This window comes from Neocloeon triangulifer, unplaced genomic scaffold, assembly GCF_031216515.1.
Source record: "Neocloeon triangulifer isolate White Clay Creek 2 clone unplaced genomic scaffold, ASM3121651v1 ptg000002l, whole genome shotgun sequence".
Classification (NCBI taxonomy): Eukaryota; Metazoa; Arthropoda; class Insecta; order Ephemeroptera; family Baetidae; genus Neocloeon; species Neocloeon triangulifer.
In genome coordinates this window covers 9,033,056-9,059,393 of record NW_026775545.1, presented here as the reverse complement: position 1 = coordinate 9,059,393, position 26,338 = coordinate 9,033,056, and the positions used below count along the sequence as shown (strand labels likewise).

Here is a 26,338-nt window from a genome sequence, read left to right as displayed (position 1 = left end):
GAAAAAAATCTATTTGCAGCGCCAAATCACATAATTACGCTTACTTTATTCATCACGCCCTTATTTGAAATAATTTTGATAACGCCAGGGGGAGTGGTATTTTTGAAATTTGAGAATGTATTCCTTTTACATTTGCAATTATAATGGGCACGTGTGTGTTTGTTCTGAATCCCGAAATTTAAGTGCAAAGTTTTAACGAAGTAATCCTCTTTGGAGATAAAACAGCACGGGCGCCTCCCTGCTCTCTTTCCCTCTCTTCGGCAAACTTTCTTTGCTGCGGCGCACAGCGTGCTAAGCTGCTTCTCTCTCTCTGCCTCGCAGACATTTTTTAACGCAAATTCTCATTAAAGCTCTCAAGAAAAGTAATTATCGTCGTGGGGAAATGCAAAACCTTTATCTTTACAGCCCCCAAAGGGGCGTTAGCGATTGTAAATAGCGTGCAGAGAAGAAGGACCGAAATTGCCGTGCCGCCTCGCTGCCGTTTTTTGTTTCGCGCGCGCGAGAGATGTCCTGCTCGTTTTTTTTTCTCCGGAAAAAGGTTAATTAAACTTTTCTGATGCTCTCCTTTAGCTGCTGTTTACATTTGTGCGCGCGGCGTATATGAGAGAGAAGAAAGGCGGCACGAAAATAAGTTTGAGCCAAGTAAATGAGCGCTGTAAAAAGTAATGCGCCATGAACAAGTGCCCGTTCCACTTAAAATAATTGCATCGCTACTTCATTCCGCGAGAGAGCAAGCGTCGTCGTTGCGCAAAAAAATATTAAATATGCTCTCATCAGCCAAATTAAATTTGAAATTTTAATTTCCCATCTCCTGCACGTTGGCAAAAAAATTGGCATTCCAGCCAAAAAAAAAAATACATTTCGCAAATCGCTTTTGCGAATGATCGTGCAAGCATTTTAATTGGATTCCTGGCGGTTATTAATAATTTCTTAATTTTTGCCCAACAACGAATTCTTCTGCCCGTTTCGGAAGAAAAAGTGTCTTCGCCGAAGTGCTTGAATAAATTTCACCGGCGAGAAACGACCCTTGATATAGGAATGGAGGCGCATTAAAAGGCGAGTTTTCCATTATTCCTTATCTGTTCTTGCGCAGCAGCTCCAAATAATAACTCTCAGCCGTACAAGAGAAACTCCTCCTGCGATATTCGATATTATAAATATTGAGTTGTCTCCCTCACCCGATGGCAAAGTTTTTTACGGCAACGGTCTTGAATTGAAACGTCACCTCTCTGCGCCTCGGTGATAAATCGGCTCGGCGGCCCTTCAGGGAGTCGTTTCCAACCCTTTTCCCCACCGAGTATAAATGTTAAAATATACCTCTCGGAATAATATTCATAAATACACATCTCCCACAAGTCGTGTGGAAACGTGTGTAATAATACCTTGCTTCACTGCGCCGGGAAATAAAACGATAAATCGCGCGCGCGGTGGGTGCCGACATGGCACAGGGCAAATCCCGCGGAATCGTAGATTTTCGTTTAGCCCCGGCCAGGCAATATGGCATAGCTCACAATAATGCGGCAATTATTTAGCCAGAGGCGTCAGCCAAAGCAGAACTAACTGGTCTCACTAACACGGAGCAAATTGCAAAAAGGATTCTGGATAAATTAGAATAAAGGACCGCTGAGAACGCCGATAAATACAGGATTTTTCCAGTTCTTGCCCTCTGTGCGTCTCTTTTGCAAATAGGAATATATTATATTGGAAATACATTTTTGGTCTGAATATGTTTGGTCTAAAGATTGCAAATAAAATTGAGTGGTCAATAAGAAGAATCGTATAATGTCTGTTTGGATTAGTAAATTGAAGCAAATTTTGCAAACAAAGTTTAAATAAATATTAACTTTTAGATCAAATTGTGTTTATAAATTGAAAATTTAATAAAGACCAAAATAAATTTTGCTCAAACACTCAAATAAAGGTTGATTATAAATCTCATATAAATTTGTACATGCAAATTGGTAAAAAAAAAATCATACAAGTTCAAAGTTTTTACCCTCTTAAATTTTTATTTAAACTATAAATAATTTTTTATAACTGATTTTCTTCCAGGCAAATTTATTCATGTGAATCGAAAATTTTATTTATTTTATAATTTGCTTTAAAAACGGTACATGATTTTTTTTTTAATTTAAAATATTTTACTTGCCCAATGCACAGGGCAAGTGCCGTTTATGCAAATGAAATTTTCAACACCGAATAAAATAAATTACCACATAAGAGCACCACATCTTGCTCTTTCGTAATTCCGTGCGATAAAAAAAATGCAAAAGGCCAATACAGCTCTCTCTTCAGCGTCGCAATTCATGCTACTCCTTTTTGCCCGCTTATCGGTGCCGCTGATCTCAATATTTTTTATTCCAACTGCCTATTTATTCGCATCTGAGAAGTACTCGCGGCAATTTTTGTGATTGGTCGTAAAATATACTTGATAGGCCATTGCCAGCGTGTTTATCTCGATGCCAGTTTGGGGAGTCTCTGAGCTGTGATATCAGCTCTCTCGCTTTTGCAGCGCTGTGTGTGCCATTTAGCCCCGAGTGTAGTGTTTCGGCGGATGCATGTATACCCTGTATGTACACACTCTCGACCCTACACCACGCACTGCTGGTTGTACATGCTCATAGGAACACGTACCCTCTCTCGAGAAGCGTTGCGCTTCCTCATTTGACTGCCAAATGCGCGTCGGAGGGAAACGGCGAGATTGCTCCATTAGGCGTCTCGAATTTTGCTCTGATGCTCTTAAAGATTATTTTCAGTGTGTTTATATTAAGCTAAGAATCCTCACATATGAACTTCACAAATCTACGCGTCATTTTTCAGCCCTGATGGTGCTGATAAATTTGTTAATAAATTGTGTTAAACGCAGTCAAAGGATCAAACTGTTTGATCCAAGTTACTTGTTTACAATTGTGTTTTTAAATGTTAATATTATTTTCTAACCAAATTTAAGATTAGAAAAAACAATATAAATTAGCTCACCTAGATAATATTAAAAAATAAAAAGATTTTTTTTAATAAACGTGATTATTGTGAGAAAGTGAATTAAAATTTTAATTACATAATTATTTCTTTAAGTTATTAGATACATATTATTCATTCCTATAACACAATAATTCAAATAAATACTATTATAAAATTTATAAATTTATAAGGTCTTAAAAAATTTCTATTATTTTCTTATACATAACACTCCACAGAGAGAACTCGCACCGCACAGTATACTATATATTCTTAACCAGATTTTGTATTGTAAAATATAAAAAAATATTGACATAAAGTAAAAGAATTTTAATAAAGACAGGACAAGGAAATTGAAATTTTTGAATACCAAAAATTGGCTCAGTTTGTGTATATTTAATATTTTACTTTGGAATTCAGATGTAAATCAAATTGTAAACAAACATATCAATAAGGAACCCATATGATGTGAAAATAAAACAAGCTTTTAAGAGCTTAAACGGCCATCAGCCGAATGCTTCTTTTCGGCCATTGAAGGCGTCGGGAAACGGTTTGCGTACGAGGCGGTTGAGAGTTCATCAAATAAAAGTTAACACGGACATAAAAAATCAGTTTGGCAGCGGCTCTCCTTTTCCTTACACAAGAGAGCTGCAGCAGTGAGTGTGTTTTACTCGATTGCTTATTGGCTAATAATATTCAAGAGGGCTAGTCGGCCCAGCAAAACCTTTTATTTTGATAGGGGTTAAATAAAATAAGAGAGGAAGGTCAATTACGTGATCAAGTTGTTATCATTATCGTTGATACGCGCAGTAAAAATCATCCCGCGCGCACTAGACTGCTGCTCTCGCGCGCGCAAACCCCAATATGGCGGCATTTTTTGAATCGATCGCGCAGGGTAGGCCGTGGGGGAGAAAATGCAATTTCCTGCCGAGGTCCCTCAATGAAGGGGTGTAATGGCCGCTGGAAATTGCGTATCAATCCTCTGGCGGGCGCAGGCTTTTCCATTTCCTGCGAGCCGAGATGGAAAACTAACTTTCACTGCGCCCTTGTAAAAAATAACGGCCTCCGCTGGCGATTAATTATGTGGAGAACATCTCGGATTAGGTGGATGGCTCAGCCGGATGGGAATTGTGGCATCAGCATTTTTATGCCCGACTCATTCAAACTCAATTCAGACCCTGCCAGAGCTCGCTCGCAGCTTGAGACTAACGTCGCCCTCCTCCCTCTCGGCAAACTGCTCCTTAAGGGCAACACCCTTTTTGTGGAGTCGTCCAGGAACTTCAAAAAGCCCATTCGAGCCCATATCTTCTTGCATACTTCATCATGTGTATAGGGTTTCCCTGCTTTTCAAACAATGTGTAACAATGTTTACAGATAAAAAAATTATAAAATAAATCTACTTCCGAAAAATGTTTTTTTTTTTTAATTCATGGATAAGTAATGATGAGCATCATGGAAAGAAATCAAATTTAATTAATATATGCGTATGAATGAATAGATATCATCAATTGATTTTATGAATTACTACTTTCACAACATTTAAATAATACATCAGCAAGGCGCTATTATATCACCTTGGTTAAGAATGAAGTGTAGATATACTGCAATGTTTTATATATATTTATCAAATATTTATATATATGATCTTTGCTCTTAATACATAATGCAAAGTAATTAAAACAGTCATATCATATTGTATTAAATATTTCAGAGTTGTATTAAAAAATAAACAAAGAAATTAAATAAAATTCAAATTGAAATAAATATGTCAACATATAATTTATCAATCATAAAATATTGTTTAATTATTTACATTTAATTAACTGTAAACTCCTTATATCTTTATTTAATACGTTGTTGCTTACATTTCTTATGCAATTTTCGTTGAATTTTTTTTTTTAAACAATAACAATTATTTATGTCAAAGATAACTAACTCTTTATGCACTTTTCATCAAAATCATTTACGATTTACAATTAGATGAATAAACAATAATAATATACTTTCATTCTGAAAGGGGCACACAATTAAGAGATGAATTGAATTGAAATTGAGTTAATAATAACCTGCCATTTTTGTTTTACTATTTTGATGAGCTTCCTGTTTTGCGACAGACTGATTTATGTGTCAAAGCAGCCACTCGGAAAGCGTTTGAGCGAGTGTCGGGCAAATACGGCGAGACATTTGATGGACATGCGTTATGATTTTCAAGTGCCTCGTCGAACGAACGCCCTCCGCGAGCTCTTTATATATTGGCAGCGTGTAATAAAAACAAGCAATAAAAATTTATTCTCTCGCGCACGCCGCGCGGCTTTTATGGAGTGACTTCCTCATCATTTCGCGCTTCCTTTTTATTATTTGTAAAGAAATACTTGGAAGCATTAAGATTTTGTGAAAGGGTGTTATCTCTCATGCGGCATTCCTGGCATTCGCTAGCTGCTCTCTGGCCCTGTGTGTGCTTCGCCGCTCTTTCTCTCCGCTAAATGGAGTGGAACTGAATAAAAGAAAACGTCGCCGATGTCTCCACAGTCAATAGACCGGCAGCATTTCCATGATATCGCGATTTCCACTGCCAGATAAAAAGAGCTGAAAAAAGAAAAGCTACCGCGTATATATTCCCTTCGCGCAGCCTGGATTTGCGCTTTTTTCTCTTTCTCCACTCTGGGAAGCCATCCTATGCCTCGTTTCGCGTTTCGTGCACACGTTTTACGAGCTGCACTTCATGGCGAGACATGAAAGATACTCGTGCAAGCGTTTTTTACTTGGCAGCAAGGAACATGTTTGAATTTTGAGCAAATATTTAATTCTTTAGAGTTAAATGACGTTTTTTGATCAATACTTAATACAGTTTTTAAACCCTTCATCCCCTCTAGTTTTAAGTCAAGTTTTCCTAATTTGGATAAGTGCTTCAATAATTGAAATATAGTAATCTGCAATAAAAATGTTCTTTCTTATTTGAGACATATTACTTTGCAAATATTGAGGCATTTCATCTAACTGTTTTTTGATGATTAATGCTATTATTAGTAACTAAATCCCCACATTTGATTTTATAATTCTTCAATAATTTAATTTTACTGTGAAAAATAGAGCGATTTATACTAGGTACCAAAATTCAGTTTATACACTTTAGACATCTTTCATTAGCATAATGCAACATTATTATTATATATACATTTAAAATTTGAATAAAATAAGGACACATTTTTATTTAGAATAAAAAAAGGTTTTATGTTGTTCACAAAATAATTAAAATAAAATAAGTAACTGAAATAAATAAAATAAATAAATAATATAAAAATAAATTATATGTTTTATTTTTGAATGTATTAGTTTTTAAAATAAATTAAAATTAAGTAACAGTTTTGTTTGTAAAGAAATTTTTTTCATCTACTAATCTTTAATGTAAATTTAAATAAAATGTCACAACTATGTTATTGGATTGGAATGTGGAACGAATAAGATTGATGCTCTGCTATACACAAAGTACTAGATTCTAAATTGGAAATTGTTTTTTTTTTTAAATTTATTGATTTAGACTCCTGAGCAAAGGATTTAAAAAAGGGAAAATAACTTTATTTTCCAGCCATTGTAAATTTCAGTAAAAGCTGGTATCGATTTCACGACCAGTAGAGAAGTTGCACGCAGAAGCAAACAGCACCTTGAACTTGTATTAAAAGAATTTTTCCTTTTTGTTGCAGTTGAGCCGGCTGCTCTTGTGCTGGGAAAGAAGAAAATGCAGAGCGATGAATTACGAGGACCGCCTTTCAGCAGTCGGGGCCGAATTGTAACAGAAGAGCCCCTGCCTGCCCTGTTCGGATGTTTGCGCAGCAACTGACGCCTTTTGTGTGCTCTCGCGATAATTATTTTCATGAGTCAGTCGGTTGAATTGGCTGCTGCCATTCAGCCTTTATGATGTAAAATTCGGCATGGTCGGTGTTGTAGCTCTTTAATTGAGACACTACATTTTCCACGCCATGAATTTCCTCCTCGGGACAGCTGAAATGTCGTCGGTTGTCACTTTCCCTTTTCCCCTTGATATGCCGACGAGCATGAATTCGCTCTCAAAAGAGCATAAAAAAAATTGATTTGTGTACTCACCAAGTCGTTCCAGACAATCCTTTGAGTGACGAGTTTCTCTCGGCATACCTCTGTAAATTACACCGAGAGACAAAAAATTAGAAAATTATTCACTTTTATAGCTTTAGCTGCTGCTGCTGCTAATAAATTCCTATGAATATACATGTGTGTAGCTATAAAGACTGCTTTATTGGAGATTAAGGCTGCACAAAAGACAATTTCAGAGCTCCATAATGGTACAAATTAACGATTAAGTTAATTTTTTATGCCGTCCTAAAGGTGTCATTTTTATTATTCATGAGGGTAAAATACGAGCGTAAAAAATTTGAAATTAATAGGCTTAGGAAGTTCTCTATCTAAATTATCAGAGAAACTTCTTGCACGGTTTGGATTATTAAATTTAGGAACATCAAATTTATGACTTAATCATTTAAATAATATGCACTTTAGAAACCAAGGAAAATTGAGAATGTTAAGGATCATTTTTATAAAATGATGAGGGCTCAATATAATAGACTGGACAGAGAGAAATACACTAATAAAGACTGGTCTTGTACATTAAGTTTTTCTGTTTTTTTCCCTTACTTTTATAATCGATCTATGTTACATTAAATATCATCAATATAATTATCTAAGAAGATTTCTAGTATTTTAAACAAATAAATAATTCCATTGTTCAGTTTTCATTCATTTTGATTATTCTGTATAATAAAATATTGTAACAAATATATTTATCACAAACTTAAAATTTTCAATTAACTCTAAAATTCAGAGGGTGTAATAAAAAGTTAAGTTGCTTAGTAAATTAAAATGTAAATATTAAAATTAAAAAACCAATCATTCTTTCTTCAAAAGAAGTGTTATAATGGAATTTAATATAATGCTGCGCGCTAGGGTCGACAGCATGGCGGACCAACGCGACCGTGACCGAGCCGAATGGCACCGAACGATTGCAGAGCTGCGGACAGATTTCCAACAAAAGATCAATCGCCTCTACACTGACTGGTACACTTGGTGGCAAGGTCAACAGTCGGGACACCAAAACCAGCTCTGGCCAACTCCCCAGCCCTCACCGGACACACCGTTCAATAACAAATACATGCTGCGCGGTGCCCAGCTCGAAGAACTCCTCCGAAACAACGGATCACTCGCAATACCTGGCGCGCTCGTCACCTTCGTCGAGCACGTCGAGGACCTGTGTGGGGCAGCCCAAGAGGTCAAAATCCACGCCGTTGCGAGCGACTGGTGGCTGAGCAAGGGCGTCGCTGCCGAGGTGGTCGCCAAGGCAGGCCGTTTCCGAGGCTACAAACCCTACTCCGGCAAGGTGGGCGACGTCATCAAGCAGCCCACCACCACCATGGGTGACGTTTGGCACCTGATCACCAAAGTAAATTCACCTGACAAGCACTACAAAAACCCGGAGCAGTTCATCAAGGACGTGGAAAAGGCCTTCCGTATGCTGGCCGAGGAGGTAAAAAAGTCAGGTCTAAAGGAAATCGCAATGAGCTACATGTGCTCAGGTTTGGACCGCCTAAACCGCCTCTGGATCATGGAGCAGCTCTACCTCGCCTTCAAGGACGTGCCGGTGACCATCCACTTTTACAACAAACACGAGTCCCAAAGGTGGAAGGGCGCCGGCAAACTGTTCGAGCCCCAACCGGACACCACCCCAGCCCCTCCTACCGCCCCGAGTACCAGAACCACAACTGAGAAACTCCCAGCTACCACCCCTGCGGCCTCGCCCAACGTCCTTCCTGTGTCCTCAGTCCCACCGAACAAGGTTCGTTCTTCCCGGTCACCAACATTGAGCCCAGTCTCCGGCTCTTCAAACCCCTCCACGGAGGAGGATGAGGAGGACGAAAGTGAACCCCGTCTGCTCGACATCGAGCAGGAGGTCGATGGGAAATCCTCCCCGCCACCGAAAGTGACAAAAGACACCCCTAAAGCGACTAAAGGACAATCGAAGAAAAAGACTGCGGGTAAGAAGAAAAACCGCGCCTGAGTAGTTAACCCCGGTCAAATCGATATTACAAATGAGAAAATTTCCGAACTTTCTTTACTACTCTGGAACGCAGAGGGACTAAAAAACGCCTATGATATCTTAAGTAATGATTATTTTAAAAATTATGATATTCTTGTTTTTACCGAAACTTTTTTGCTTAAAAATTTCTCGATCCCGGGGTACTCAGATAAACACATTCTTGGCTTTAAAGAACAAAAGCTTGGGAGACCAATGCGTGGAGTGTCAGTTTATTACAACGCTAAACTCGGACATTTAAAAACTTTTAAATTATTAAAAAACACTATTATTTTGAACTTCCACAATATTTCAATCGTAGCTTCCTACTTGCAGCCTCAAATGCAAGGAGATAAAATCTGGACGGAATTAACTGAGACATTACAGTTCATTGAAAATCATGAAAAAGTTATCTTTGCTGGGGATTACAACTGCCGACTCGACCGGAAATATGAAAAACGTGACATAATTCAGGATTTTGTGATTTTTAATGACCTTCGAATAATAAACACCACTCCCTTTCAGCCCACTTACAAAACAGACGACGGTAAAAAGAAAAGTGTCATAGACTTAATTCTTGCGGGGAAAGAAATTCAGACTGTTAAATTCACTGTCGACGAGCCTTTAAATATCAGCCGAAAACACCGCGTTTTGAAATTTCATTTTAAAATATCTAATTTAAACAGCCTTAAAACAATAAATAACACTAAAAAGAAAATTGACTACGAAAAGATAAACGAAATGATTGAAAACAACTTTCGGGAAGAACTTAAAATTTGTATTTTAAATCAGAACATAGAAAAGTTTTATGAAAATATTTTACACTTAGTCAACGAATGCACAACAGAATCACCGCCGCACGCCCGTATAAGTCAACCCTGGTTTGACACAGAATGCTACCTCTTTAAACAAGACTTGCTATTTCTAAAACATTTTAGCGACGAATTAGAATCTCTTCCAAATAAATCGCAGTTTTATGCAGAAATTTTAGGTATATTTCACGATGCTAAGAAATATTACAGGAAACTTTGCGCGTCAAAAAAGAAAGCCGCACAAGAAAAAAGGGATGAAAAGTTAATTCGAGAGGCAGAGTCGCGATGCTATAAATTTTTAAGTGTGGACAAAAAATTAAACTACGTAGCAAATGACATATCTTTACTCGACTGGCAACAAAATTTCGAACACATTCTCAATGTAAAGGGCTTAGATAAAACAGATTCATTAGATCTTAAGTCAATGTTAAGGGACTACCCACAACCTGAAAACTTTAAATATTTCCTCGAAGATGAAATTAAACTAGCCTTAAAAGAATTAAAAATAAACAAAGCACCAGGTCCGGACTCACTGTTTAACGGGACTCTGAGGAACATTTGCGAACCGCTCCTCCCAGAAATTACAGCTTTCTTTAATTTATGCCTTGAAAAAGGAAAATTGGTAACTTCATGGAAAACAGCAAATTTAAAACTATTATTCAAAGGCAAAGGGGATACTTCTGAAATGAATAATTACAGGGGTATTAGTTTAAGCTGCTCAACTTTTAACCTTTTAGATAGAGTGCTCAAAAACCGACTTTATTCGTACTTGGCAGATGAAATCCCAGAAAATCAATTCGGGTTTGTCAAAGGAAGATCCACGATCCAAGCAATTAAACATTTAGTCGACGAAATACAGGACTCAGTTTATAATTCTAAAACGCCACTTTACGCCCTTTTTCTCGATATCAAAAAAGCTTTTGACTCTATTGACAGAAAATTTATTTTTAAAAAATTAATTGACACCAAGAAACTTAATTTTGAGGAGCTCAACTTAATGGCAGAATTCCTAGACATCAATTTTCTTCAAGTATGGGATGGGGTGGCACTATCAGAAATAATAGTTCAATCTAACGGGGTAAAACAAGGGTGTAGCCTATCGCCCCTCCTCTTTATTTTCTCAATTTTTAACATCAACGAAATTTTAAAAGACTTTCCATCAATAAAACTTCTAATCTATGCTGATGATATTTTGCTACTCTCTACAAATCTAAAAGATATTCAAAACTTCCTAAACAAGCTTGTTTTATATTTAGCCGAAAGATGCTTAAAGCTAAATGCCGACAAAAGCAAAATATTAAAATTCCGCAACAAGGGAAAGGGCCGGCTTAAGCTTTCAGACGAATTATTAATAGAAAATGAGAAAATCGAATTTGTTTCTGATTTTATTTACCTAGGTGTTAAATTCCAATCTTCCGGTGTTTCTTTCTCAAAACATATTTCAAAAAAGGTTAAAGCCGCAATCTTCGCACTATCCAAACTCGACTCGCTCCCAAAGGCCTCCATGGAAACCGCCCTGAAAATCTTTGATCTCGCTATCGCCCCCGTTGCAAGCTACGGAGTAGAAGCACTTTGGCCGTACTTATCATTAAATGATCTTCAGCACCTCGAAACAGTTAAATCACGCTTCCTTAAAAAAGCTCTCTCCCTCTCCAAACATATAAAATCTCGATACACATATGCATTAGCCGACACAAGTTCTTTCATCGAGGATCTGCGAGAGAAATATTGTCTCCCCGAAACCGAAAGTTATGACAAATTTTTCACTAATCAATCCTTTAAAATAGCCGAAATAAACTTAAAATTCTTTGACACTCCAGCAATGATCGACCAAAACTGGAAAACAGCTTGCTTTGAAAATCGACACGTTTTCACCCGATATGCATGTCACGGTTTTCACTATGTGTTGTGCCGGACTAAAAATTACCACGCGAGTGCTCAAGAAAATTGCGTGTGCAAAAAGTGTAACCAGCAGATGGACACTTATCACTTCCTCAAATGCGCAAAAAATGATATGTCTCTAATTGAAGCTTCAAAAGTTAAATGGAAAAAATGACGTTTTTGCCTTCTTAATGTTTATTATATTATGCTGTATTTATTTTATGTAACCTGTCGCACGCCATTGGCGTTCAATAAACACATACATACAATATTGAAGATGTGTGACTTTCAGAGCAAGCTGCATTTTTAACCTGGCACAACACAAAAGAGCGAAAAGGCAATGTGTTTGCTGATCCTTGATCAAACAAAATGCATTATTCGGTGTCTAGCTGTCTCGCTCTCTTTCAGTTGAACCGAAATTTGAGAATAAAGAAGTTGTCACGGCGGACAAGAGTGTGCTCCCTCGAGTGTGCCGTAATGTGACATTTTATCACCCATAAATCGCGGGAACCTCTACTTTTCTCTCTCGCTCTAGTGTAATTGCAAACAAAAGGTCGTCTCCAAACAAAATTCGGATCAAAAAGAGCTCGCGATCTTTTTCACATTAGCTTGGCTTCCTTTCTTGGTCCTTCTCTCTCTTTTAATTTTTCTCTCATGATGGCCTCCGCGGCTTCCATTGGTCGTTAAGGCAGCCGAGTAACCATAGCAACCGAGAAGGAGGATCTCGGGAATAAAGAAATGCTGCCGCTGATGTATTTCTTTACCTGCGACCTGGCCTATAAATCACTTGTCACCGCGTTCCTATATCATCGTGAGAGGCTTCTCCGAATGTTTTTTCAACTGCGGCACGACATCTCCAGTGGGAGGAACAACTTTTCGTCGTCTCTCCAAATTAATCCGTCGCCGGCCCGAAATATCCTCTCGTCGCAGGAGGCATTAATTATTCAACAGGGATTTACCAAATCTAAAATGGATCTCCCTTTGCTTGAGCCGCTGGAGAAGGAGACGACTGCTGATTGGGAACGGCTCAAGAAAAAAAAACTGAAAGGTCTTGCTGAGAGAAAGAAAAATGTGCCGGCTGCCTTTTTAGATTGCATCTTCTTTTTATCAAATTTATTGCTCGGCAGTTATTATATTTTTTGTGGTGTATGACAACTTGGTGCTGGAATTTAATTTAATAGGCTGCTAAATTATAATATTCAAGTTGTTGTGTGGCAATAAAAATTAATAAATTTTAATTTATTTCTATAAAAAGTGCTACATTATTTTTCACCAGAAAATAAATACTTTCGACTTCTTTAATTCCATACTGATTCCAAAGGAATTGCATTTTGTACACAGTTCAATTATCTGCTTCTTAGTGTATAGAAATGTTAGTGTTTTGATTAATGTTAAAATATCAGTTTAGCAAGTTGAACAGTAATAACATTAAAACAAATTAAAAAACTTTTTGCAAATTGAGGCAAAATATTGAATTAACTTTAAAACTTTAAATAAAAATTTTGCCTGTAGCACGGATTTTTATCAAAATTATTTTTCTAAAAACTCTCTGAAATGAAGTTTTGCTATGAAATTAATTACATTTTGAAACAAAATTGTATGTAAATTAAACTTCCTTAAACAAACGTACCAGAGGAGTAAGAGGACCAACATTAAGTAATGGTGTTTCTGTATTTTCTATTTGTATAGGGGTCTTCAAGTGAGTATGCAACCCGCGCAGCCTGTTTGGCATGTTGCATAACCAACGACCAACAAGGAGCTCACGTGGTAATAGAACAACTTTTCAAGAAGAGAATTGCATATTAATATGTAAAAATTACAGGTCGATAAAATAACGATAAAACTGCAATACCACTCATTTTATCGACGATAAACTTCCCTGAATGTTTTGTTTTTGTTTCGCGGTGACGTCAAGTGCCATTTCTGTGAAATAAATTAGCCAGCAGAAATTTTAATATTCGTGTTCTGCAGGCGCCCAAAAACACCTGACGAACGAGGCTGCGTCGTAAAGTGGAATTTTTATTCGCGTCGAGTCGCGCTCCTTAAATGACAAGACGACGGCGTTTGTCCGTCGTTAAAAAGAGTTGGAATCCTGGGGAAGGTCTGATGCGTGCAGAAAACCGTCCGCGGCCAGAAGGAATGGAGGCCAAAACCGCCTGTTTTATGTCTTCTAATGGGCCATATTATAAAAGCTAAAGAGGCAGTGTTATTATCGCACGCAGGCAGCACTTTTGGCCGCGGCTAAGGTAAATAAAAAATTCAACACCGCGCGCAATAAAGGCGCAGTGAAATATCAATGAATGGATTATTACCGCCGTTTCGCCGACCATGTCCTGGGACAACAATAAAAATCTCACTTTCTATATCGACTGCTTCTTATGGCCTCTTAAGGTATAATAACATCGCTTTATGCCCTGCTCTAATGCGTTATTTTTATGTTACGACTCCTGCTCTCTCAAGGTTCCCACCGACCCCTCAAATTAGACAAATTTGATGACGCCGTAAAATGCCGTTGTGTGTGACGCAGATCAACACGAGTAAAGACGTATGACTTTGATAGAGATGATAATGAATTTCTTCACATGATTTTTTTTAAATATGTTTTTAAAAAAAGAAATCAAACCTTCTATATTTAGTGAGACTATTGTTAGTCTTAGGATAAAATTTTAGGTTGAAATTTGTGTGCTGACACAAGATTAGATGGAAGGGCCAGAATCGCGAAGGCGAATAAATTTACTTTTTTTTAAAGTTATGCGAAGAGCAACTAGAATAGTTGGGGAACAATCAAACGCTATACTAATGACTGAAATTTAACAATCTTAATCAGATTAAAAATGTAATAAAATATTTAATAAATACACATTACATGAGCTCTCCGGCACTGGTGCCAATTAAGCAATACTTATTTTCCTCTAATAGGAATAACTACGCATAATCTGCATTTATGCACTTATATTGTATTTTGAAGGCAAAAATAATGTAGCTTCTATAACTCTTCTTCATGTTATCTGACTATCAATGTGCAATAGAATGAAATTTAATTTTTTCTATCAAAATTAAAAAGATATAATTAAAATGATTAAAATAACTAAATGGTAGTAAAATTATTAAATTTTCAATCAATCAATAGTATTAAAATGATTAAAAATAACATGAAGTTAAATTTTAATATTGAAACTGGTATAAAGACAAACATTTTTATTTATGCAGATGAAAATATATTAATATTATTAGTAAGGTAAAGAAAAAATAGCTACAAGCATCAAATAAATTTTAAGGAAATTATTACAGCCGTCAAGGTATTAATTCATAAAATTTTTATAAAATCTTCTTTACAAACTACACTTCTTGAGAAAAATCCAGATAATTTCTAGTTACATTTTTTGCATCATTCTCACGGTGAAATTTTGTAGACCAAGCATTCTTTGCTGATCACGAGCCCCATAAATTTTAGGTGTCATCACAGAAAATTTAAAATGACAGCGATTCAGCCCGACAAAGAGCGCGGCGATAAAATTTATGTAGCGCAACGCATTATGGAAAAAGCCCCTGAAACTGAAAACATCGAGCGACAGTTTTTTTTTTCATCCAGTATACGAAGCAAAAGGTGAGTGTGCGAAGGCGTTTATTCTTTTTTATCGGGTGGGTCGAATGCCTGCTGGTGCATGTATGAAAAATCCGTCCATAAATTTGCCCACGCGTCACGGTCATAAAAGCGCCGTCCCGAGGGATGAAGTTGTCACACATTGCGATGCATTTTTTTCATAAACAGCTCGTAATTCCGGCGGAGAATGAATGGCGAGAGGCCTTTACGAGGTGTTTTCGCCTCTATATCTGAGTGAGAAAGAGCGAAATGAACTCTTAACAGTCCATAATGCGTGTCAGGCGGGCTGCATTTTTACGAGGCAATAATTTCGCTCGGCCTGTCCGGATCTCATATTGCAGCAGTGGGACCTGGAAAAAAAACACACACGTGTGTGTTATAATAATAGTCGGCGGGCGCTGCGGCTGCTGAAATATTGCGTATTTTAAAAGGGCTGCAAAGGGCGGGGCCCGCGGCGAAGGGCTGCCGGGGGTGGCTCAAGATTTAGCATGCACCATAACAACGTCGCAGGTCAGTGAAAAATGGCCCTGGGAAAGCCTCTTGTGGCGCACTTTTCTCAAACGCTCGCTCGATTTATTATTTTCTCCTTCTTTCCGCCTCAAAATTTCTTTTTCCCTCCTCGGTCCGTTGGGATGTGGAAAAGATAAAAAAAGAGTCTGCTGATCCCTGCAAGCTGCGGGAGGAAACGTGTCGCGAATCGCACTTGGGACATTAAAGGCATTGGAAAAGAGTGTTCAGCTGGTGCCACTTTCTGTTTCTTGGGGGAAACGGCACATAGGGGGCCCGAAGGGAAATTCTCTGGATGAAGAAAAAGCGCCACGCTGTTATCTGGAATAGATTATTCTATTCTCAATATTGTTGTCAGCCAGAATGGGAATGTCTGCGTTATGCCTACTTTTACTCAATGAAAAATATCATCTATAGGAGATAATCAACCTTTTAAACAATATAAAAATTGTTTTTGAACATGGATTTTCATTACTTTTTTATTAAAAAAAATCTTTATTTTTTCAGTTCTGTAAGTTTAAAACTAAAATAGTTATTTTTTTTTAAATTTTGCCCCAAAATTTAAATAATAGAGAATTTATTAAAATAAATAAACAGTGAAATAAAAATTATGAAATTTTGATAATCAAGTAATAAACCCAGATCTTCCAAGTAGTGTAATTCGCGCCCAGCAATTTCTGCGTGCTATGTATTTTTTTTAGAAAAGGCCCTTTGGGACGATTCAAAAGTCCGCTTCGTCGCTACTGCAAATTTCATCGTTTGTCCGGCAGCACCGCACATCGGCCATTGCTATGCCGGCGGCTACAAAACTGGATGCCATTAATCCTGTTTCATGGTGCGAAGAGGCACGCACGCAGAGTCAGATATAATTTCTGCAGGCGGAGGGTTGGTGTTGGTGTCGGTTGGCTGGTTGCATGCGTGCCGGCGGCGGCTCGGATCTCCATCAGGGCGCTGTATTTTCTCATCATCATCCCCCAACGCACTACTTCAAATCTCCCCCTTTGTATTACGTGATAAATTCATTACTTTGCTCATTCCACATCGCCTGAAATGGCTTTTATGAAAACTAATGTCGAGAGCTGTATTTTGTAATACATTTATGCCCCCGCCGGCGCACGTACGGTGCATTTGATGTCTCTTTATTTCGCCGCCGGACGAGTCAGTGGATTTTACAGAGCCGGATTGATGAGCAGAGAAGAGGAGCTGTAATTTGATTTGCTCGGCAAACTTCACTCGATTCGCCTCACGCTCGAATTAAATCGAGTTTGTTTGTCAAAAGCCAAGTGGGAGGAGAGCGTTTTTCGTACCAGAACAAATTTTATATGTAAATTTGACAAGGCGCATCTAATACGGGATGAAAAGTTAGTGCGGAAAGAGATTTACAAAGAGTCTTTTAAATAGCTTTTGAGATAAGAATGAGATTTGTGGCTTCATCAAATCTTTGTAACTCTTGTGGATTGGTCTGATGGTGAGATGAATAAAAATTTGGTTGAGATTTAACTAATAAAAAGTCATTATAATAGGATTTTAGGGTGCTGCTGCTGCTCAATTTTTACAAAAGTGTTCTGGTACTTAACAATTTACTTGTGCCACCTAGCAAAAGATATTATAAGAAAGATGGAAAATAGCGATTTCTAAATCGATTTTATTTTATTTTGCTTATACAATGAAATGAAATAATTTATTGCGAGTTAAAAGAAAAGAAGACAATTTGATTAGTTCCTTGATCAAGTTGATCATCAATATTTATGCTCTGATATACCGATTTATTAATTTGATAATTTAATTGATAAACTATTAAATGAAGCCAAGTGTCAAATAAGTTTTACCATTAATAGATTAATCTTGTTGAATTGACATTATTTATGTTATGGGTTCAAATTGTTCCAAAAATATTTGCATTGAAAGAACAAAAGTTGAAATTTTATAAACAAAGGAAAACTAGATTCTGCTCAAATTTCTGAAATTGAAATCAGCTACAGTCTATTTTTTTTCCATATTAGAGTGCCCTTTCAAATATATTTGAACAGACGGGAATGCAAAATTAAGCAAAATGAATAGGTGAAATGTCTCAAAGTTAACATAAAAAAACTCAGAAAATACCTTCCTCATTTTAAAAATAGAATAATTTAATTTCAAAATGTTTTCTGAGGCATGGAGTTTTTTTTTTTTGTGGCTGTATTTGTATTTTATTGCATGTTATGTAAGTGCTTAATGATGCACTATTAAATTATACATAGTAACAAGGCCAGAGATCAAAAACTGCTTTTCTGAATCGGCTTACAATGTATTAAATTTTAACGAGAGAGCTAATATTATTAACTTTTTTTTATATTTCATTGATTGAAACTGAAATACGTGTCGGACGGTCGTAAAACTCGGTGGAATCAGATTTATTGACCCATCATATAAAGCCATAAACCCCGAATGTGATTAACGAGCAATTTCGCAATATACTCCGGCAGCAATAATTAGGCTTGGCCGGAGTCATGTGTATTTATTTTGTATTATATGGTATGGAGAAGCCCATCGAAAGGGCTGCTTATTGCTTGTATACACAATGTGTACAAATTTATCAGTCGCAGACAGTTTTATGGGCAATTTATCCGGCAGGTCGGCGGTCGGGTCAGTGCAGATAAAACAATGGGCTGCCGTGCACGTCCACATTACATATAAAAGCAGCCCGTACATAGCAACACACACGGCGCGGCACACCGGCATTTTGCTGCTGGACAATAAATACATTTTTATAAATGTGAGTATGTCGAAATGCACGCTAACGGCCTGCTGCTTTTAATTCACGATAATTACGCTTTTGTACGAGCGGAATGGCCGATTTGCAGCGATGATATCAAAAAGGAGTGTGCGTTGTGTTCCTGGTATTGAGCCATGTGGGCAGATGTTTATTTTTTCAGCAAATCGCCGGCAAAAACCGCAACAAGGCACCGAGTGCACGTCGAGTTTTCAAGCAGCCGCCGACCAAAGAAGATGGAGAGCGTCGCTTCTTTTGAAGAAATTTGAGACAGAGGTAAACTTTTCGAGGCAATCGATCATATTTGGGGAGAGACAGAGCGGAGAGGGACGCGAGAGCGTTTATTAATGTTCCTGAGACCATTAGCTCTAATGAGAACGGTCTCTTGGAGAGCCGGGAAAATTCCTCGGGGTGGCGATAATTGACTCATCAGCGGCCCCGAAGCGTCGATTTCGTGTCTGTCTAAGCTCTTTGTTCATTTAGTCAAAGTTGGCGAAAGTCGTCAACGAGAGAGGGCTTTGCTACTCGTGGTGGCAACAAAGGGGTTGAAAGTAGCAAGAAAATGAGTAAAATAATTGGAATTACAAAAAAAGGTCAGTTCATGAAAAAGAAAGAAACTTATTTCCCCTTTATGCAAATTGAAACTTAAAAAAAAAATGTATCAAAAATTCAAGCGTTTATAATTATGTATCTTTTTTCTTATTTTCAAGATCATATAAAATTTAATGCATTTTTTAAGAGCTAAGTTGCTATAATTTAACTATTCTGAAAGCATTTTTCTAAATGCACATTTTCACAAAATTCTAGAATTCCTGTTATTCAATAACAGTAAAATAAATACTATTATTATTTTAATCAAACTACGTGAGCTTCAATTCTAGTTGCAATTAATGTTTAACTTACTGTTTAAGTAAGAATCAAAGTCAAAATTTAATATTATTATTCCAAATCATTCTTTCAAAAACTAACTCTCAGTAATTGACAAAAATTCTCACAATATTATATAACATATTATAAAAAATTTTTGTTTGCTGTATAATAATTTAAATTTATAATTTGAGAGAGTTTTTCCCATTAAACATAAATTTAACTCCATTTTCAAACTAATTTTTAGAACTTATTAGAGTGACTTTAAATTAAAATGGAAACTCCGACCATTTTTTTCTTTCTACATTTACATGATTCACAGAATCCCAATTACAGACAGAAGCTTCCTCACATGGTAAGAAGTGCATCTCTTCCACGTTTTTCTCATTATACCTCCCCGCATCCCAATTTGAAAAAGACCTTCTCTAATTTCCACATGGCACAAAGTGGGTGTCCCCCTGTTCCGTCTGGGAAAAGAAAAACTGCTCAATTCGCCGCTGCAGCTCTGATTTCCTCCTCTCCAGCACCAGGGCACCCTTTTTCCAATAAACCCATCAATTTGAGAAGCAAACAAAGAAAAAGCCGTGCGGCGGGAAGCTGCAGGAAAACAAATCGGCTTGTGTTGGAAAGAACTGCGGGCCGGAGAATCGCATTAGAACAGGCCGAGATAACACTAAATCCCTGTTTAATCCTGATTTACGCGCCTTAATCGAATTTCTCGGCGCTCCTTTTCCAAACACAAGCCAGCCGGGGTGCTACGCTGTGTTCTGGACAAAAATAGACAACAAAAAGTGTGTGCACGCCAGCCGCAGCACATAAGAGCCTGCAAGTGCCAGATAAGGTGCCCATGGCAAATCCTCTCAATAAATCGGTTCCATGCTCTTAACAATAAGAGTTATAATTTAAAATTAATATTGGGAGCAGAATTTTGGTTACCAATAAAAATTATATTTCTGGAAAGGAACACTTTCCTGACATATTCTAATTAAAATAAATTTTTTTTAGAAGTATTATTTGTGTTTCTCATATTAATTAAATAATAAGAAGCTGTAACAAAAATTTAATATTGAGCTGTTCAATAAACATTTTTTACAATACTCAAATTATTATCTTTAACAAAATAATTAAAATTTAATTTTCTTTTCATTTTGCAGTGTTTTGTAGAGTTAAGAAGAAAAAATCAGGCAAATTGAGTGACGGGTTAAATTAGCCCGGGGCTATAATAACTTAGCTTGGGCCAGCTCAGGCCTTTTTGGATTGCCCTTTTGGTAAATATAATAATTGTTAGATTTTTTTTATCAAAATAAAACTCATCATTTAAAACAAAGAAGCTAAATTTACAATATAAATTGTTCTTTGAGTCAAGGTGTTCTATTTTCAAAAGTGGATTTTGAAAGAGTTGGAAATTTCAGTCAACGACGATCGGCTCGTCAGCTCATGAATAAACATTTTCAACACCCAATAGAATTTTACGGCCTAGAAAATATTCGTTTAATGATGTTGTGTTGGCGCGCAGGAAAAAAACAGTTCAGCAGCAAAAAGAGAGCAGGAAAACCTCTCAAGAGACTCTCCATCTCATTAGCCGTGCTCCGAATAAATTCGAGGACCGCGACAGCTCGATTTACGGCATCTGTGTATGTGTACACGGACACGGCTAGAGTGGAAAAATCGTAAATTAATTCCAGCAGTGGGGATCGGGTTTTTACCTTTTTGATGGCCGTTACGAATGTCGTTCCGAGACCACCTAAGTGGCTGCCATATTTTCATTTCCATATTATTCCCAGGGGGCTCCCCGTGCGAGAGAGATATAACAATTTGTATTATAGTTTTCTGGATGGGCCGTGTGCCTTGCAAAAAAAAATACAATAATGAAACAGCGGCTGCCTAGAACATAACCGGGTGTTTTCCAACAGAATCGCGCGAGGGGTGCTACGGCGGCTGCTGCGTGTCTCACTGGAGCATCGCATATTTCACCTTTCGCTTTCCAGTCCAGTGCGGATGAAAAATGGAAACCTTTTCCGCTAATGTGCCCTGAAATGTCAAAAAGGTATTGTGGCGAGCAGCGTGTCTTTGAGGGGCCAATGAATTGAGTCTTCTCTCAAATGTTATAAAAACATCAGAGCGCGGTCTCATAAATTCTTTGAGCTGCCATTCGCAATATGAGCTCTCATGAAATTCATGTTTTTGTTGTATTTGCAGCTGGAGCATTTCTTGAAACTTGATAGATTCAAAATGTTTGTAAATGGAAATAAATGCTCATGAAACTCTAGATATTGATCAATAAAAATTGCATTATTAAAACTCATTCATAATGAAAGATTATTCAAAAGAAGATCTCAGCATATGTATAGGCACTCCAAGAATTGGTCATAAACGGGATTTGCTTGCATCAAAAAAGTTTTTTTATAATTAAAAGAAAACGCAGCCACATAATTACAATCAATTATCCAATTATCATCAGAAAAGTTAATATAAATATTTTTTTTTAATATAACAGTTGTAATACAAATAAAAAATATTATTTAGCAAATCAATGTGTTTTTAAATAAATATAATTATATTTATCATTTATGTTTAAGTTTTAAAATAATATTAAGTACTGTTAAAAATTTTGAATTGATGTTTTTAATATTTTAACCTTTTCTTTTATTCTTTTTAGTTTTCATATTTTAAGGCACAAGTGAAAAGTTCAAAAGTAAAATTATTAATATAACCAAGTGTCTGCTAAAGCTCACATTTTCAAAATCATTTGCACAAATGCACATAGAAAATGGCTTCTACATGCTTGATTAAATACAAATTTTATTTTAATTATTGATTCAAGTTCAGATGAAGTGCAACAATCTAGAAATATTTCAATATAAAATATTACATTATTATAATTTTTAATTATTACATTGGGCCCTGTTGCTTATTTAGGGTAATATAATAATCAATGAGATCGAATAAATGAATCCTTTATATACCTGGGCTTTTTAAATAAGAGGCTTTATTTGTAAAGAACTTATTTGTTGTGTCAAAAGATCTTTGAAGGCAGCATAACTTATTGTTCAAGGCCGCATTGTGTACATCGGTCTCTGCTCAATGGAGTGTTTTTCCCTAGTTTTATGTCACGCAATGGGATTTTTAGAAAGTGTCCTGACCAGGCGCGCGGGCATCAACCCTCTGGCTTTGTGCGCCTCAAAAGGGTTGTTTTCCGTGAAGCCGAATGAATTTCTGGTGTCGTCCAACTCTGGATTCACGCCACTTTTATGACCGCTTTGTCCTCCTCCCCCGATAAACAGCGCGACAAAAAGTCGAGTGATGCAACAATGAGCATAGAAAAGTAGAAAGTTGCCCAAAGGTATTTGTAAATTTCCCTCGACCAGCAAAGGGTTCAGTTTCAATTCGGGCCGTGCACAGTTCAAAAGTCTTTCCGTGAGTCACTGGAGACGCAGCCTTACTTGGCACACAAGGTAAAAACCAGTTTCATTAGCATAATATTGCAGAAGTACACACATGCATGAATTTATTGTAATTCTCAATTACGTATTCAAGTGCCGCGCTGCCGACGAGCAGATGAAATGCTCATTTATTTGAATAATATTTTTCTGGCCGAGAACCTGCTTGAAAAGGGAGAGATGCACGTTTTTGAAATGGTAGACGAGTCTCAAATTCAGTTTCCATTTCTCGTTTTTTACTATTTTTGGTCAAACGTGTAATAAGTTGAGACATCATTTTTTATTACGTCTAGTTCTCTGTGACAAACCGAAATGAAGTTATAAATTATTTAAGCAACGATTTTTATTTTCACTGTGGGAATCTCTTCTCGGCGAGAGAATCGCGTAGACGAATTAATCAATGGACGCCTGAGAAAAAAGCAATATCCCCGGAACTCTCCCTTCGGTGGCGCCTTTGTTTGTTATTTCCTCGCCCGCACCTTAAAAGACAATAAAACAAATAAAACTGTAGCTGGGCAACTATGAGTTTAATTTTCCAGACATTCTATTACGGCCCTCGGGGGAGCATACAAAAATAAATTCCATTTGCTGCTGCTGCTGGGGCCGAGCTCTCGCTTTTTGTGCGCGTCTCACAAACACACAAACGCGCACCAAAAACTTATCCTGCGCACAGCACTCCCTGCTCTATCAAATTGCACCGGCACGCGGGCATATTATTTTTATTGTGGTGCGGAATGGCAAAAAATTGCTCCTTGGAAAATATCATCGCCTCCCAATGTGGCGAGGGAAGAGGAGGTGCAAAAACGAAAATGAACTTTCAAGAAAGTTTTATGGTCATGGTGCTTGTTTGTTTTTGTTTTCGGTTGGAATTGAGACAATTTAACAAATATAGCAGAAAAAATAAAACTTTAGTTGACAACCAAAGATGGTGGATGATGGCTTATAATTATTAATATTATTAAATCAACCCAAATCCCCCAGTGACAGTTCTATATTTAAATAAAAATTTTTGATCCTATTCACCAATTTATAAAAAACCTTTAAAAATTTACAAATCAAGAATTTCAAAAAAAGTATTGTGAGTAATTTAATTTTTAAAGCCTGTGAAACCTTTATATTGAAAAGATCGGTGGATCTAAGAAATCATCTCTATATGAATATCAAATATTTAGCGAATATATCTTAATAATTAATATGCTATGAACAGCGATTGAGGTAAAACACTTTTAAATTATCTGTCAGAAAACAAACAAGACTTATTAATTATACAAAAGGATATGTCTTAAATTTATTTTTTAAATCTCCTATTTTTATGAAAAATCGTCTGATCAATTTTGTTTTTAAATATTCGTCTACAAACAACTTATAACATTAAATTTTAATACATGTAAAAATACAAACAAGTATATTTCATTTGACAACATTTTAAGATTTTCAAAACACATCCAGACTTTGTTGTATAATAAAACGACACGGTTTAATATTCTAACGAGGTGGCGAGAGAAATGCACCTGATGAAGTCCTCCCCAGGGAGTCGGAGCGCAGCAGTTGAAATGCAAAGGTCGCACGCCGCGCCATAAAAGTCACCATAATTCAGTTAGCCTTTTCTCGGCTTTTCTCATTTCCCAGAGATAGCCAGGGGTTGCTCTCTGCAATAATATCGCACACAACCACTTCTCATCTCCTTCTCGGCCATTATCAGCTCGGAAATGGTCGTTTTGATAATCCCGCAGAGCGGCGGCGGCTGCTCTGCAACAAAAACAGCACCGCGCGTTTGCTCTCATTTTGCACCACGGAGGGGGAGGAGGGAGGATTAATAAAAAAACAAGAACGAGGCGGTTTTTTAATTTCGCCAAGCAATAAATAAGGGCGCAATTAATTTGAATTTCCCCAAGAGAATTTCCGAGGAGAGCGAGGGCGATTTTGACTTGCAAATGAAACACGAAATCTAATCTCGCGACTCGAAATGAGAAATGCAAATCAGCCCCGGCTCTTTCTTGTAAACGGCCGCGCCGGCATTAAAACCCCATTATAAGACTGCAATCGTGTGCCAATATCGCGTCTGCCGCCTAATCCTCATCATGACGCTCGCGACGAGCACCCAAATTGCATCAGGTATTAGTTCGCCATGAGCGGAAAGATCAGGAGCGAGAATGGAAGGAAATTGTGCAGCATCACCATAGAGGGAAGAAATCGGTGCAAAATGTTGATAATTGTTCAAATATTAAGTGAATGGTGACAAAATATAGGAATAATTAATAAGAAACGTTTATTCAAATATTTAAAGTTCTGTACCAATTGTGTCACACAATAAACAATACACACTTAACATATAAAAAAGTTATGTATAGCTTTTTATTATTTCACTTTATTTTTATAATTTATGTTTCATTTTTTTGGTTTATTTAATATATTAATAATGCGTATATATTTTGAAAGGTTTAATTTTAAATAAAAATTTAACTTTATATAAATTATATCGTGTTTTTTTTTTTAAATATTAGCAAAGAAACGCATTATTTAAAATGAAATTAAGCTAACAAAAATTAAGTTATAAATTGAACAGAATATAAAACGAAGTAGAAGAATAACCTAATGGATAATTTTTTTTACCCTTTTCCGATGTCAGTGGATAAATATAAAGTAGAAATTATTATTAATGCTTTATGAAAGAGATTATTGCCTCTATTAAGAAATATACTTATTCTAAACGTATAGTACAAGGACTAGAAAATAATATTAAAGCATAAAACTATACTTATTTATTTATTTTTTCTTAATTTCAATAATATAGCTGTAAGAATATAACTAAGCTTTAAAAAAAGTTATATTCATTGTTATAGGTGAATGTAGCGGACATATGATTCCATCAATCAGTTTCACTCATCATTGAAAAAATAATCAACACAAATTTTATTATCATTATTGTCAATTATTCACAAATCAAGGATAAAAATTTAATATAAGAAACGGCAGCTTAACTCCCAGAGAACAGTCGCTATATGAGGCTTATTGTTAGATTGAAGCTTTTTTTTCTTTCAAATTGGACTTAAACGGCTAATTTTAATTTAAAATTAATGAATATCATGGCTAAAGCCAACTTGAAGAAATTTGTACAGACATTGGGCTAACAGTCTCATAAAAAGTGATATACACGATTTTTAAACACCGCAAAAGTGAGCTGAAAGAATTTTATTGCACCAGCGTGTCCGCTGTTTTTTCCCAAACGAGAGAGGTGTTAAATAACTGAATTTATTTTATAATTTTTAACTGCAAACATTTGTACAGCGCCATAAAACGCGTTTACGACGCAATTAATTAAATCTGATTTTTACTACTTGAGAGCTTCCTCGATCCTGCTCTGTGCTTTGTATGATGCGCGCACACGGTCGTATAATAAAGTGCACTCACTTAAAAATT

The 26,338-nt window shown here is 36.6% G+C and overlaps 3 long non-coding RNA genes across 3 annotated transcripts in view; 2 read left to right on the top strand and 1 right to left on the bottom strand.

Annotated features, from left to right (window-relative positions):
• LOC132205150 (uncharacterized) overlaps positions 1 to 7,564 on the top strand; it is a 59,519-nt gene extending 51,955 nt beyond the window's left edge. Inside the window, exon 3 of the long non-coding RNA XR_009442673.1 lies at positions 6,660 to 7,564. This is a non-coding gene — a long non-coding RNA (uncharacterized LOC132205150). The remainder of the gene's footprint in view (positions 1 to 6,659) is intronic.
• The window catches only part of LOC132205144 (uncharacterized), a 216,429-nt gene that overhangs the window by 37,448 nt on the left and 152,643 nt on the right, over positions 1 to 26,338 (bottom strand). The window contains exon 7 of the long non-coding RNA XR_009442667.1: positions 7,060 to 7,109. This is a non-coding gene — a long non-coding RNA (uncharacterized LOC132205144). The remainder of the gene's footprint in view (positions 1 to 7,059; positions 7,110 to 26,338) is intronic.
• The window catches only part of LOC132205151 (uncharacterized), a 47,606-nt gene continuing 40,095 nt past the window's right edge, over positions 18,828 to 26,338 (top strand). Inside the window, exon 1 of the long non-coding RNA XR_009442674.1 lies at positions 18,828 to 18,887. This is a non-coding gene — a long non-coding RNA (uncharacterized LOC132205151). The remainder of the gene's footprint in view (positions 18,888 to 26,338) is intronic.